Source organism: Meriones unguiculatus (assembly GCF_030254825.1).
Source record: "Meriones unguiculatus strain TT.TT164.6M chromosome 13 unlocalized genomic scaffold, Bangor_MerUng_6.1 Chr13_unordered_Scaffold_44, whole genome shotgun sequence".
In the NCBI taxonomy this organism is placed as follows: Eukaryota; Metazoa; Chordata; class Mammalia; order Rodentia; family Muridae; genus Meriones; species Meriones unguiculatus.
Window position 1 is genome coordinate 1,131,460 of NW_026843651.1, and position 7,413 is coordinate 1,138,872.

The 7,413-nt window shown below is 34.5% G+C and overlaps 1 pseudogene; it reads right to left on the reverse strand.

Moving 5' to 3' along the window:
• Nucleotides 1-3,370: 3,370 nt before the first annotated feature.
• Nucleotides 3,371-7,084, reverse strand: LOC132651278 (zinc finger protein 431-like; annotated as a pseudogene).
• Nucleotides 7,085-7,413: the final 329 nt, after the last annotated feature.

The following is a 7,413-nucleotide window of genomic DNA, read 5'->3' on the forward strand; positions in this document are numbered from 1 at the left end:
TGAGTCTCAATGAGCTTAGTGGGGAGTGCTTGTGGTATGCAAGAGACAACATAAACTTGAAAAATATATAACCATGACCAAAAGAGATCCCATAGAGTATCACACATTCTTCATATAGCTGTCATAGCCTAAGAATGAATAGTCCATTACACACACAAGATGCCCTTTTGAAATAAATCTTGTTGCTGTTACATTAACTATCACTTCTAGATAAATCTCTAAGAAGGCAAAACTTCAAGATGAAGTACCATATAGTAAATATGGGAAACATGCAGAAGCATGAAACTTCAAACAATATATACATACATATGTACACACATACTATTAAGCATCAATTAATTATTTATATTCAAGCAAGGCTTAAAAACCAACATCTTAAATGAACTTGTGAAAACATTTTAAAAAATTACAAGTTCTCATAGACACTTCCTTGAAAACTATGATCTCACACTGCCTGATATAAATAAGCAATGGACCACATAGAGGATGGGGATTCCATTCTATGCATTGCAGCAGTAAAATTCCTATAACCAAGTGGAAATGCATTAGAACATGAACAGCCACCACAGAATGAATATCAGAACCTAATAAAACTTCTGTGAATGGATTTGCTATACACATAGCAAATTCAATACCTACTCCAATGTTTCAAAATTTAGACCACAACCACAATTGGTGATCTCCTCCATTACAATGAAGTGAACATGGTAAATAATTATTTTCTTGGAAATAAATACATTTATTATGTCCAAAGTAATAAACGCTTTTGCATAAATAAGATTGCTCTCTTCTATGAATTATTTTCTACTTCCTGACATCAAGATGATATACTAAGATTTAAGATATTTACAGTACTATATACATGGCTTTGCAGTTAAGACAAATTCATTCCCAGGACCTACATCAGCTTTTTTACAACTTTCTATAATTCCTGGTATGAGAAAAATTAGTGTGTCTAGTCTACATGGAAACTAGAATGGACAGGCACATGTATAGACAAAGACACATTATTTCTTAGGAATAAAGACTTGTTCTTAAGACTTTCCCAAACCTGCAAGTGAATGTCAGAGAATTGTCTCAGTGGGTAAATTTAGTTTAGCCTGATGATTTGAGATCAATCCCTGAGTAGTCCATATCACTGCTACAGATTTTTCTAATGTTTCTATAGTTGTACTGCTGTATATACAGATTCACACACTAGCAGATACGTAAATATATTTTCAGGCTAAATAAGGGCCAGTATGAGATTCTTTGTGTTCCATGTTAAGAACTTACATATGAGATGTTGTACATAATAGCAATAAGTTGTACTCTCACTAGCACGTATACACCATAACATATCACATAAGGGAAATTAAAACAAATTCTTGAATATATGTTTACTCATGAATGTTTTACTTATATAAGCATTCATTACTGAACTCAGGTGTTGCGGCAACTACAGGCTTATCTACAAATGTTTTCTTCATCATGAATTCTTTCATGTAACAGAAATCAAACACGTAGGTTTGAAGTCAGAGAAATGAATCCTTCTCAGTTGGTGGTATCATTTGGGAATGTTTAAGAAATGTATCCCTGCTGGAGAAAGTATGTTATTTGGGGTGGGCTTGATAGTTTTCAGCTGCATACCTTCTGTAGTTCCCACTCTCTGCTTCATGCTGTAGGTGGAGGTTGTGAGCTCCAAGCTTCCTACTTTAGCTGCCATGTATGACACTTGTTGCCCAATTTAAAGTGATCACATATCCTCTACCATATCATAAGGCAAAGTCAACACATTTGGAAGTTGCCTTAGACATTGTGTTTGGTCACAGAAAATGCACTAATACGCACACATAAATGTTACAACTGGATGATTTATTTCATGTAATTGAAGTGAATTGTGAAATAAAAACATATTATCTTATTTTTTCAATTCATATGCCTTTGGTCCATGAGATTTCAATTGGAAACAAAATAAGGATGGATGTCATAAATGCATGCATACACTGTTGACACTTGTTAAAATTTTTCTCGAAAATAATCTAGTGTAATTGAATGCAACCTGGTGGGTCAAAGATCTTAACAAAATTTTTATTCTAATAGATGTTCATCCGAATGAGTTCTTTTAGGTTCTCAAAGACTACTGCGATATGCAAAGGCTTTAAGATGTAGCCCACACAGTAAGGCTTTTACTCTTATATAATGGTAGCATGAAAACCTTACCATACTGACTACATTCAGGGGGTTTCTCTGCAGCATGTCTTTTTCTAATGATTTCAAAGAAAACCCTATGAAAAGGATGTACCACATTGCTTATTGAGAGGGTTTCACTGCAGTGTGTGTTCTTTTATGTATTTGGGGATAACTGTATTAAGAAAAGGCTTTATCACATGAAGGCATGTGAAAGGTTTCTCTCTACTATCTGACCATTTGTATACTTGAACATGACTTTGATATGTACTACATGTAAAAGCAAATTGTATGTGGGAACATGAAAAAGCAATCTGTCCTAAGTATTTCCTTTTAGTTACCAGCCTTCATTGATTTATAAGGTGAAAATAAGTTTAAGTTCATAGTCCCTAAGAAACCTGTAGACTTCCCAATAGCTGACCGACTTTAATTCCTAAACTTTTGTTGCCCAAAACATGACTGTTCCATACCATGATTTTTGGTCCCCTAACTAAAATGACTGACCCAAACCACAGATTCTCTATCCTAAAACATAATAACTTTTTCTAACCACAAAAGAACAAATGGATATGAATGTTTTGACTGTTAAACCTACATTTTGCATCAGGTGACTTCCTCAAAGACATAAACAAATCCCATAGGCCTAAACCATGACTGATGGAAATAATTAAGTTGTAAAACGCTAAAGATGTTTATGATTTTCAAGCTCAGAACCTCTGTAACTTTCTGGCTCATTGGATGGGTAGGCATCACAGTTCAACATTATGTGTCCTTCATCAAACTGGATGACAATATTTTTTTTATCTGTATTGACCTGTTTGAGTTGTATTGGATTCAGTGAACAGAAGAACACAAAAGCCTTACCATATTGATTATATTCTCAGATTTTTCTCTCCATTTTGAAACTTTTATGAGGATGTAGAATATAGATATGTGTAAAGGTCTCCCATTTTAACACATTCATAAATTTTCTCTCTGTATGAATTCTTTCATGATGACAAAGATTATACAAATGTGGAGTAGCTTCACCATGTAAATACACTCATAGTCTTTCGTTCCAGTATGAATCCTTTCATGATGTTGAAGATGATTGAAAACAGCACGTTTTCATTAGATGACATTTATGTGAAAAGGCTTTACCACATAGGTTACATTAATAAGGTTTCTCTCAAGTGTGAGCTCCTTTATGTATTAGGAGATGACTGTTACATACAAAGGCTTTCACACATTGATTACATCCATAAGAGTTCTCTCCAGTGTTAGTTCTTTTTTGTATTAGGAGACTACTGTTACACGCAATGGCTTCACCACCTTAGTTACATTCATAAGGTTTCTCTCTAGTATGTGTTCTTTATGTCATAGGAGATTACTATTACATCAAAATGCTTTATCACATTGATTTCATTCAAAAAGTTTCTATCCAGTGTGCTTCTTATATGTACATGGAGATTATTATGGCATGCAAACTTTTTCACACATTGGTCATATTCATAGGGTTTCACTTCAATAAGTGTTCTTGTTCAAGATAAGTCTTACATGAAAAGACTTCATGACATTAGTTATATTCATAAGGATTTCTGGAACATGGATTTTTATGTCTTCGGAGAACACTGTTATCTATGAAGGTTTTACCACATTGGTTATATTCATAAGGTTTCTCTCCAGTGTGAGTTCTTTTATGTATTAGGAATTGACTGTTCTGTGAAAAGGTTTTACCACATTGGTTACATTCATGAGGTTTTTCTCCAGTGTGAGTTCTTTTATGTACCAGGAGATTACTGTTCTGTGCAAAGGCTTTACCACATTGGTTACATTCATAAGGTTTCTCTCCGGTGTGAATTCTTTTATGTTTTTGGAGATCACTGTTCCATGCAAAGGCTTTCCCACATTGATTACATTCATAAGGTTTTTCTCCAGTGTGAGTTCGTTTATGTACTAAAAGCTTACTGTTATATGCAAAGTCTTTACCACATTGATTACATTCATAAGGTTTTTCTCCAGTGTGAGTTCCTTTATGTCTTAGGAGATCACTGTTAGATGCATAGGCTTTACCACATCGGTTACATTCATGACGTTTTTCTCCAGTGTGTGTTCTTTTATGTACTAGGAGATTACTGTTCTGTGCAAAGGCTTTACCACATTGGTTACATTCATAAGGTTTCTTTCCAGTGTGAATTATTTTATGTACTCGTAGATTACTGTTAGATGCAAAGGCTTTACCACATTGGTTACATTCATAAGGTTTCTCTCCAGTGTGAGTTCTTTTATGTCTTTGGAGACTACTGTTATCTGCAAAGGCTTTAGCACATTGGTTACATTCATAAGGTTTCTCTCCAGTGTGAGTTCTTTTATGTTTTTGGAGATCACTGTTCCATGAAAAGGATTTACCACATTGATTACATTCATAAGGTTTTTCTCCAGTGTGAGTTCCTTTATGTCTTAGGAGATCACTGTTAGATGCATAGGCTTTACGACATCGGTTACATTAATGAGGTTTTTCTCCAGTGTGAGTTCTTTTATGTACTAGGAGATGACTGTTACGTACAAAGGCTTTACCACATTGGTTACATTCATAAGGTTTCTCTCCGGTGTGAATTCTTTTATGTACTTGTAGATTACTGTTAGATGCAAAGGCTTTACCACATTGGTTACATTCATGAGGTTTTTCTCCAGTGTGAGTTCTTTTATGTCTTTGGAGACTACTGTTATCAGCAAAGGCTTTACCACATTGGTTACATTCATAAGGTTTCTCTCCAGTGTGAGTTCTTTTATGTTTTTGGAGATCACTGTTCCATGCAAAGGCTTTCCCACATTGATTACATTCATAAGGTTTTTCTCCAGTGTGAGTTCGTTTATGTACTAAAAGTCTACTGTTATATGCAAAGGCTTTACCACATTGGATACATTCATAAGGTTTCTCTCCAGTGTGAGTTCTTTTATGTATTAGATGTCTGTTACGTACAAAGGCTTTACCACATTGATTACATTCATAAGGTTTTTCTCCAGTGTGAGTTCCTTTATGTCTTAGGAGATCACTGTTAGATGCATAGGCTTTACCACATCGGTTACATTCATGAGGTTTCTCTCCTATATGTATCCTTTTATGTCTTAGGATATGACTTTTATTTGCAAAGGCATTACTATATAGGCTACATTCATAGTGGTCCGCACCAGTATGCATACTTTTACATGTGTGGGGACTACTGTGATGTGCAAAGACTTCATATTGAGTATCTTCAGGGAGTTTATCTGCACATTGATTGTTTTCATACCTGCAAAGTTAATTGGCACATATGACAGCTTTTCCACATTCATTACACTAATGGACGTTTTTGCCACATGACTTAATTTTGCAGTTTGAATTAAAAGTAAAGAATAATTACATTTTGAGTTTTCATCATTATTTTTACATTCACAGTGTTCTCCTCTACTGGTTGTTTTGCTGAGCCAGCAATCAGCTAAGTACTGATGAAATCATAGTGTTGTTAGTTCTATGGCTGATCACCTGTCATATATTTTGTAAACCTTTGCCCTTCCTTACTTATCTATTGGAAATAATAACGAGCTAACAAGTGATAGCAGGGCGCAAAATGCAGGACAGAACTTCTGAGTGAGAAAGTGTTGCTGGGAAGAAGAAAGCAAATGACACATCATTCACCAGCATGACAGTGAGGTTAACAGATGGACATGACCATGAACAAAGAAGTAGAGCTGGCCATACATTTGGACACTGTGCTAGGTTTGTGTTAGGGAAAAAAAGGTTCAGAATCTGCCCAGTAAATTGCCTAAGCTTTAAAATATTAAAAAGCCTCTGCATCATTATTTGTACTGCAGGAAGCTCTAAATAGCCCATATAAAGCATAATAGGTATCAATTTTTAAACATCTACTCAAAATGGGGACTTCTATACCTTTTAGTTGTTCTGGTTGGTACATGGTTTCTTTCAATATACACATATTAAAATGACTTGTACTCATTGTGATATATGATATAATTATTAAAAGAATAATAATAAATGACATGATTCCATGATGCATTCACACATTTGATTTTTGTTCATCACAGACATGTGATATAGGGATTATGGTTTTTCCACAACAACATTCCTGACTCTAAAAAAACTGCCCTTCTCACAAAACTTAGCAACATTACTACAAGTATATGAGTAACCCCATTTTACTATGGATGAGTTGATTAGTATAATCTTTTGGATATACTTTCATCACCTATTTACTGTGAATACATTTAGCAATATCTGAGTTGTAGGATACTAAACAAATTGCAGTTTTACCTCAGCGCTAATGAGTAAACAATTTAATCATTGATCTTGTGTGAGTATTATTCCTTGCATTCTTTCTTAGAGGAGTGCCTTGCAAACACACATCAAATACCTAACGTGGACGTACATAGTTTAGTAACAAGTTAGTCATCATCAATAAATACACTTAAAACTGATCATTTACACTGTCCCTTCTCTTTCAAACTTCCAGAAAATAATAAAATTTTTTTCAGAACCATATTCATATCAGCTTACAATGAAAATTACCTTGTATGTCTTCTAGAATTTTGACAGTGCTCTTCTATATTATGACTTTCCCAATTGTAGCCTAAAATACAGTAACAGAAAATGTATGCTTTATTATTGGAAATAATACAAAGTTTAAGTCGTGATCTATTTGTCAATCAAAGATCGATTCATCTAATTCTTCCTCATCCTCAAGAGAAATTACAGAAGCACATCAATAATGAATAGTGTTTCCCCATATTTTAAGAAGTAAAGAAAATTCATTGCCCTACCTATTGCAGTGAGGTTCCTGTAGGTCTCTAGCATCACATCTTTGTAGAGATTCCTTTGGGAAGGATCCAGCAAAGCCCACTCTTCTTGAGTGAAGTTCACATGCACATCATTGTAGGTCAATGCAGTCTAAAATATCCACACACATGTACAACAGAAAGTATGATACTTAGAATACTGGAAATGTATCCTTCTTTTACAATATTTTCAATGTATTCTGGTGGCTCTTCTACTTAGTTTCTGACACACAAGTTGTAATGTGATCACCAACTCTTTTTCGGAGTAAACTCAACAGTGAGGTTCACCTCTCTAATTTCTGCATCCTTTTAGTAGGATATAGGCTTACAAGAGAAATGTCAATTAACAGATAAAGAGAGAGAGAGAGTAAAGAGAAAAACAGTACAGAGCCCACATGAGAAAAATAGTATAAATGATTCCTGACTCTTATA